The sequence below is a fragment of the Malania oleifera genome, chromosome 1, assembly GCF_029873635.1.
Source record: "Malania oleifera isolate guangnan ecotype guangnan chromosome 1, ASM2987363v1, whole genome shotgun sequence".
Lineage (NCBI taxonomy): Eukaryota > Viridiplantae > Streptophyta > Magnoliopsida > Santalales > Ximeniaceae > Malania > Malania oleifera.
Window position 1 is genome coordinate 133,845,641 of NC_080417.1, and position 7,233 is coordinate 133,852,873.

Sequence of the window (7,233 nt, forward strand, 5' to 3'; positions counted from 1 at the left end):
GAAAATAGAACTTGTCCTTCTCCAACATATCCTGAATATCTAACATCAAAGCAGAAAATTGTTTCACATATTCCCTGATTGACCCCGTATGCTTGAGATTTCTTAGCTTTCTCGTTGCATTATACTCAACATTCTCAGGAAAGAATTGGGCTTTGAGCTCTCTCTTCAAGTCTGCCCAACTATTGATTATACAGTTTCCATTTTCAATATCTTTGTACTTGCTACGCCATCATAGTTTGGCATCACCAACCAAGTATATGGTCGCAGTATCCACCTTTGTCTATTCTGACGCCATCCTCATAGCGCGAAAGTCCTGCTCCACATCAAAACAAGAAGTTCTCTAACTCCTTGGCATCCCGAGCACCCTTATACATCCTGGGTTCTGGTACCTTGGTCTTGCTAACTCCCGGAGTGTTGGAATTCCCCATAGCAAGAACCATTAGATTCAGCTTTGCATCTAGATCCACCATCCGAGATTGCAAAGTTTCCACTGTATGGCGAAAATCCTCTAACTTCTCACCTAGCAAACTTGCTTGATGCTTTTGTGATCCCATCACTTCAACAAGTTCTCTCATCCGGGCCACCTCCGCGGCCACAGTGTTCGTTGTTGCCTCAACCTGTGCTTCCAACACACTGATCCTCTCAGCATTGTTTGGTGCCATGGTCACTAACCAAAGCTTTCCAAATCCCACAACGAAAGTAACTGAATTCTCATAGCAACTGAACCTTGTCTCTAATACCAAGTGTCACGGTTCGACTATTTTCACACCATTGTGAAATGATCGTGCGGCGCTAGCTAAAACACTCTTGTTTAACTAGTCAGTCTATCATTTACCAACATTCATCCACGAAATACTTTCGTTAACATTCAATCAAATGGCAACGGAAACAGTAAGCATTCACGAAAGTAGTGGCAAGCAAGCAGTAAACATTGAATCTACACAATTCATTAACAACACCTCAGTTGAAAATGTGTTTAGCGAGGAAGACAAGTAGGCTAAACACATTGATAAAAGCTAGTGAGTTTTACAATGACTAATGAACACTCACCCTCCCCTAAAGAGTTTTTTAGGTCATTCCCACTCTACCACTAGGAAACATCAAAGTGACCAAGGAGTCATACTGCCTTATTTAGCATACAAAGACATTACTAGCAAAAAGTAACCCTACACTAGTATTTACATGATGAAAATTCATCCCAAGCATACGAGACAAGCGGTCATAAGCAAGCATAATGCCCCGAACAAGCTTAACTCGTGACATTTACCCATCAAACGTTGCATAGATAAGGCGCACACTAATTGTAAGCTTGTATTTCCATAGATGGGCTACTATGAATAATGATTATCGCCAATCATAATGGGCCTAAACAAATACTCCAAAACATTGGACATTTATCTCATCTAGGACACTGAAAAATTGACTATGCTGGTCCAATGACAATGGAACTAAAAATCCAATGTAGAACAAAACTTTGAATTTGGATAGTTAACCAATAAATTTATTCCAACCCATTTATCATATATGATGACTATGAACTCAAGGTCAGATAATTCCCTAATAATGTGTTAAGGAAATTAAAGGAGATATGCCTAACTAATCCAAAAACTTTACAAAATAGGTTTCAGATTCATTGATACAATGGACATAAACAAACCATATGGTGCCATCTCAAATTTATCATATTATTTATGTCAAGGTTTGATAGACACGGTTGGCCCACAACCTAACAGTTTAAGCTTTTAGGCTAAGTGGTTGTTTAATATAATATTAGAGCCTTTGTTTCTATTCATGTAGCATGTGTTTATGATCAATTTGTTAAAATCACCTTACTACCCATAATAGATGTTGTTCATCCGATCCCTTATTTACCTTTTCATGTGTAGTTAGTTTGCCCGTGTGGGGGGAGGTTAAGGCTTGATACACAACGTTGGCCTACAATTAAACCAGTTAAGCTTTTAGATGAAGTAGTTGCTAAATACTCTAGAATTTTTTGACAAATTGATTAGCATATAAGAAACATGCAAGAGATATAGTGAATAAAAATTCATTTTACAAGTCTAACAAATAGTGGCTATTTTTTTGTAAAAAAAAAAAAAATAAACTAAAAGAAGCAATCACATATTAAATTTAAGTTATAGTGTCCCATCAAGTTTAAGATGGATCAAAAATTGAATGAAGAACATTGAAGAGTTTATTGCATGCCAACCTTTTGATTGTAAACAGAACAAAATCACGCTTAAAAATTTCACTGCATACCTATCTTCATAGCGAACAACCTTCCCCTCTTCAACATTGTGAGATGAGTGATATCATATCTATATCCCTCGCCATGAATTGCTTGCTGTCTATTAGTATCAAAAGCCAATTTATGCAAATTTAAATATGGAAAATAAACAACCAACCCAAAGCAGAGGGAAAAATATAGAACATTCAATTCCAAAAGGACTTAAAAAGAAGATTTCAACCTCATGATTTTGGGGTGATATTGCGTTTTCTTGGATGTTGTACTCCACAATTCTGGATTCACTGAAGACCTACAAGTTTCTTGTTCCTCAATATTACAAGTACCGGTTTCTCCCAATGCATCCATGCTAGAAGCAGAAGAAAGATACTTCATCCAAATTAATTTTTTCATTGAAACTTGAGAATAACTTCTTTCTCAAAAATATACACTAGCTAGGCACCTCTCAAACATCTCATATAAATACATTATTGCATAACTAGCTAAGCATATGTAGAAGCAATATGCATTGTATAGATTAGCTCCAAAGAAGCAATATGCATTGTATTGGCAAAGGATTTAATTTGCTCATCATTTGAAAATTTTGTTTTAACTGTGAATCTATAAGAGGAGGATTTATTTTTGGGAATAATTTGGGGAAAAGTGTAAATTGAAAACTGCCTTCACTTTCGTTTATCAATAGTATGTATGAGATCGAGGTGGAATCTAATTCTTGGCACCCAATACTAAATTGCCCTCACCTTACCATTAGACCAACGTAGTACATAAGAAATTTCAACACAGAAGCAGCAGTAAAAGGGATTCTCCAGGGGGATTCTCTAGGGATTTAAACACAGAATCGGAGGAAACTGCATTATGTGGAAATATTCTTGTGGAAATGCAAGATTACTTAACAGACCAGAGCCTGAAACTCACCTTGCAGCCTCTAGAAAAGAAAATAGCACCCGACTATGGAGGTGCAGGCAACGATGGAGGACTAGGGGACGCCGGAGGAGCGGGAGATGCTAGACGAGCAAGCGATGCTGAAAAAGGCCACAATGAAGCAGGCGACGATGGAGGCGCAAGGGGAGGCCGCCGCAGGTGATAAACAGTGACGTAGGGCAGGGGATGAATTGGAATAGTGAGATGAGGTTGGGCTTTTAAATCAAACACCAAAAAGACATCGTATTTTAGTCGTCTTCTAACGGGGTTTTAGTGACAAAATTTTTTTGGTATCGAAAGATGTTAAATTTGTCAACAGAAAACCCCACCCTAGCGAAAAAATTCACTTTTTCTCACCTCACTGTTTTTTTTTTTTATTACATAGGAATTTTAGCCACCAACAAGTCCTTTAGACCCCCTAGTGCGGTACCAAACCTACGGATCAGCGTCCTCCCCCTAGGTCTCGCTAATCAGGTAAAGTCCGAAATACGGACACGACTTCCGTGTATCAGTTGGACGTTCGGCCAACCCGACCCTGGGGACATATCTCCATTACCATCCACGGTTCCCGTTGGCTCAAAGAACGAACTCTCACCATCCACGGTCCCCGCTGGCTCATAGAGTAAATTCTCACCAACCACAAGTTTCACTAGTTCTGTGAGTATATCTACCTGAAATCGAACTTCTGATACTTCTTCTTATGTGCTGATGCCTTTCCACCACGACATGCCCGTGAAGGCTTCTCACCCCACTTTTTGCAACATAGTTACAAAAGTCATCGCAAAAGCTTCAACCCCATATTTTTAGTGACGATTTCTTTTTTTGTCACTAAAGGCTACTTTTAGCGACAAAAAGTTGATTGTCACTAAGGAACACTTTTCCAACAATGATATAAAGAAAAAAAATTATAACAATTTAGTTTAGTGTAGTAATTTTTATACTCTTTATCATATTATATTAAAATATTCCTTGTTCAAAACTCTATTTTATTAAAGTGTAAATCTGCAAGAATCAAAAGTGGCAAATCATTCGATTTTGAAACAACTTTATTAAGGTTTGGTTGTAAATAGAAAGATTTGTATGTTATGGGGTATTGTATCCTCTCTACTAAAACTATATCATATAAACAATTTAACCCTATATAAGCATACATGCATGCAATGTCTTAATGAAAATGATGTGATACCTAGTGATACAGGAAATTATAAGAGGAACCAGCCCCTCCACGTTGTAGCTGCACTTAGCCTTTCAATTTTTGACACATGGTATATGGGGCCCATGTCTCCTGCTAAAAATGTTAACGTTGTTGGTACGTTAATGTTAGTTCTTTGCTGCTCTTCCTCTGTTCTTTACTCTTCTCTATTCTTCGCCTGAGATCCAGAACATGTGCTTCAATTTGGGAATTATTGATTGTTACTTCGTTTTGCTTCATTCAATTTTGTATTGGATTAATGTGTTTGTGTTGATGATGGGTGGGAACAATGGTGGTCTGGGCATCAGGGATAGGGGCATTGATGGCATATACGAGGGTGAGATCTCCCTTGAAGACTAGCCTCGGGCTTATTTATGCTAGGATGCGTGCACAGGCATACGTTGGTGATGCGCTCGGGGGTCGCCACCTACCATTACTACGAGCAGCACGCCGGCAGTGACAAGGCTGATGCTAACGTTGCTTCTCCTATAACGACCTGTTAAATTCTACAAATATTTTATAGTTTTCCAATAATAAATACTATGAAATTCCACCACTCTAATTCCATCAACCTATGCAGCGAGAAGCTTAATTTATATAACCATAGTCATAAATACACAATGCAATACCAGAGTGCTAAATGCTCCCAAATGTATACATACATAACTAAACTAGGGCTACACAAAAATACCCTCTTTCCCAAAAACACTCACCCTACTGGAAGGGTATGTAACGACCTGCTATTTAACTAGGTTTATATATACACTATGAAATTTATAATGCTCTGATACCAACTGAATTAAACCCAACCATCAACCTAAACAGCTGGAAGCGGAATCCATATAACACAATCTAGAAAATATACAATACCAATGTCTAAATATTCCAAAAATATTACAAACATGATTGTTTCCCCAAAAATACCCTCAACTGGGCTAGGGCTATACAAAATACTCCCAAAAATACTCACTCTACTATCAAGGCAATACCGAGGCCCCTCTATCGTAAGCCTGGTCTGCTCGCCTACCTGGATCACTTAAAAAATGTTAAAGTAATGGGATGAGCCAACGTTCAATAAGACGAAATATGCTATTGCTAGTATGTGGCAATGAGTTACAATATTGTGAAAATCTATTACTATAAAATCATATATCATTGAATCTGTAAAATACAATACTAGTAATATAAACCATCACCTTTTTCTCGGTTACTTAACACATCTGTACTTTAAGTTTCTACTCAAAATACTTCTAATACATATAAGTATATTTTCTATCTCTGTAAATCTGTATATACATAATAATAACTGAAAACTTCCCTATGGATAACTGTGTGTCATGATTTAACCCCTTATGACAAGGTTGTGTGGCCCATAGGTGGGATCTTTCCTAACTAGCCGACCAGGATAAGTCACTATACTCCCTCAGTCAGATCAGCCGCTCCTCAACCCATATTTGATGGGAAGCCTATCCACGTCTGGGCACGATTGACCTACAACCACGTATTATCTAAATAGGTGGTTGCACTCTGAACTGAATATCTGTAGTTACGGTACCGTGCTCTATAACTGTATGATCCAACAAGGTCTGATACTATATAATACATCTCTATATACAATTATCTGATTTACCATGATTCTAAAATAACTGTATTAACCATGACACTGAAATAAACTGTAACTGTGTCAACTATATTTCTAAACTAAACTGTAATCTGTAAGTCATGGTACTGAAAACTATATAATCATGGTATTCTATAATTACTATAAAACATATTCACTGGCAGTATATTCTGTAAAACATATCCTGAAAATACCGTAAAACATGCTTTTGTACTATATTTATATTCTCAAGCCACACAGTAATTTAATACATAATATTCATAATTAATAAACTGTATAAAGTCATGCTATGAATAATATTCTGATAAAAATATACATTTCATTCTGGAAATCATTTTAAAACTCCCTAGCATAGCATATTTCTCTTACCTGTTTTTTGCTAAAATCCCCCTACTGAGACGAGTCCTACACTCGCAAGGCTTCCTACTTGACACCCAGAAAACAACATTCGTCAAAATAGAATATCATTATTTCTTTGCCTACATCATTTCCTACAACTGCCAGGAGGCCAAAAATTGACTAAAAGGCCTTACCCTAAATCTAGGAAGAAATTTGACTCGATCCCACCGACAATCCGCCCTAAAAGACTTGAAGAGAACTCTGTCAGGGGCGTCGTGGTGGCCTCAGATAGTCGATCCGGTGACTGATGAGGCCGAAATCGAAGAAAGAAGGGTGAGGGACCGTAGGAGAGAGAAAGAGGGTTTTTCGGCTGAAATTTCTGCGTAAAATCCGAGTTTAAGCACTATTTATACTGCGGGATTCGTTGACGAGCCTTGTAGAAAGTTCGTCGATGAACCTGCATCCTCGTCGACAAATTTCAAACTTCCCAAAAATCCTCTCTCGGTATCTTCTCATCGACGAGACGGGGCCTCGTCGACGAGATCCTAAAGAACCCTCGTCGACGAAACCTATGTGTTTGTCGACGAGGCCTGGGAAATTTTCTTGGAATTATCACCTCCAAAATGCAATGTCATCAACGAACGCTAAACGTTCGTCGACGAAGTCGGCTGCGTCCTTCTATTACTGTTTCCATTTTCCTTCCTCTTTATTATTTAAATATCATTATTCTTCGAGTCACTACGGGGTAACACTATAGCCCCCTTCTATCTGCGAGCCTAATCAGCTCGCCTAGATGGATCACCTAAAAAATGTTAATATAACGGGATGAGACGATGCTCAGTAATACGAAATATGTTATTGCTAGTGTGTGGCAAGTGAATTACATTTCTATAAAAATCTGATTCTATAAAATCA

At 37.9% G+C, this 7,233-nt stretch overlaps 1 long non-coding RNA gene across 1 annotated transcript; it reads right to left on the bottom strand.

Annotated features, from left to right (window-relative positions):
* Positions 1 to 2,031: 2,031 nt before the first annotated feature.
* On the bottom strand, positions 2,032 to 3,411 carry LOC131158061 (uncharacterized). The gene is made up of 3 exons (XR_009137392.1): positions 3,161 to 3,411; positions 2,469 to 2,594; positions 2,032 to 2,348 (listed from the first exon to the last, which is right to left on the bottom strand). It is a non-coding gene; the product is annotated as an uncharacterized LOC131158061 (long non-coding RNA).
* Positions 3,412 to 7,233: the final 3,822 nt, after the last annotated feature.